Consider the following 1603-nt stretch of genomic DNA (forward strand, 5'->3'; position numbering starts at 1 on the left):
TTCATGTATAGACTCGAATGTGTAGATGCAAAATTTAGGACATGGGGCGTACTTGTGTTTTGGAGCAGAGATTACTCCTCAAGGGATGAGGTTGAGGACGCTAGGCTTGTGGGAGGTAGGGCCATTTGAAGAAGGCTATGGTTTGCACGACGTTGGGTTTCTGGCGGATTTTTTGCACGCAATTGTGGGATCAAGTGATAGAGAGGTTGGATTTATGTTTGGTCATTTGGAGCCTAAGGTGGGTAGGGTGGTGGGGAGTTAATGCATCTAGAGAACACACACACACACACACACATTTGAACAACATGGAGTTGGTTCAACTGTTTGTGGATACGATGGTCACTTCTTGGAGGAAGTGGAATCTTTCCTGATGGTTTCTTCTAGTAGTGCGAATTGAGGAGAAGAGGTGGGTGGGATTTGGTGTTATTCTTCTTATTGTTGTTATGGGAGTTACTGGCTGGATGGCGAGATTTTTTTTGCAGTGCATCGGTGTTTGATATTGGTCTCTTCCTTTGGTGGCCTTTTTGGCGTATTGGAATTTTGTTTTTCCAATTATGGGGCTAGGTTTCCTGGTTGATTACAGACCTTTCATTTTTATGTGTCCTTCATCGTTTTTTATATGATCTATTTGTAGTCTAGCATGCATACATGCTTAGGGATTTGATGCACGATTTTGTTTGTAGATAATACACTTTTCCATCTCAAGGCGATGTGATTGCCGATCGTTGTGACGATTTCATCATTTGTGTTGATAGCTTGTTATCATTCACCATGTACTTTTCTTTAACGCTCGTGCTACTGTAGATTGTATTGTAATTGTCACGATTATTATTATGAAGTTCCACATTGACAATGGACATTGTCATGCTATGGATTGTGTCGTTATATATCAATTACTCCTTTAGTACTTTAGCATCTATGCTTATAGTTTTAGCCATGTGCCTGTAATGTTCATCATTTTTTCTCTCTCTTCAATGCTTGTTGGCCCTACAAATTGCATGGTGTATCCCATTATGTTGCCACAACAAAAAATGTTTATTTCACTCACCAACAATGTGAGTTTATGCTGAAAATTTATGACATATTTATATTTTTTAGTGGTGATGATATTTTTTACTTACTAGACAATACTCCCTCCGTTCCTTTATATAAGGTGTATTTGTTTTTTTGATAAAATTCCAGAATGTAAGGTGCTTTTCTTCTAATTCCTCATAATTCCCTCGTTAGCCCTCCAGAAATAAGGAAAATATTTGTCTCCTGATTGTCTGCATCTCTCCTTGTAGCAAAACAAGGAAACTGTCTCTGTGTCGATTGCATGTATCTCTTACTTTCCTGGAGTTACTGATTTACTTGCCACTAACCAATAAATTGGCCAAGGGTAATTTTGTCCTAACATGTCTATAATTATGTGCCTTGGTCACTGTGCCGAAAATAATACACCTTACATAAAGGAACGGAGGGGAGTATGTTACATTTTTACCAAATGTGCCTATTATGTTGAGCACACCTCCTATCTTCCCTAATAGTCTTGACAATACTAACTTGTGTCTACTAAACTCAACAGGATAATATGCTTTCCTTCCTATTATAGAAATTTGTGTGT

The sequence above is a fragment of the Triticum aestivum genome, chromosome 3A, assembly GCF_018294505.1.
Source record: "Triticum aestivum cultivar Chinese Spring chromosome 3A, IWGSC CS RefSeq v2.1, whole genome shotgun sequence".
In the NCBI taxonomy this organism is placed as follows: Eukaryota; Viridiplantae; Streptophyta; class Magnoliopsida; order Poales; family Poaceae; genus Triticum; species Triticum aestivum.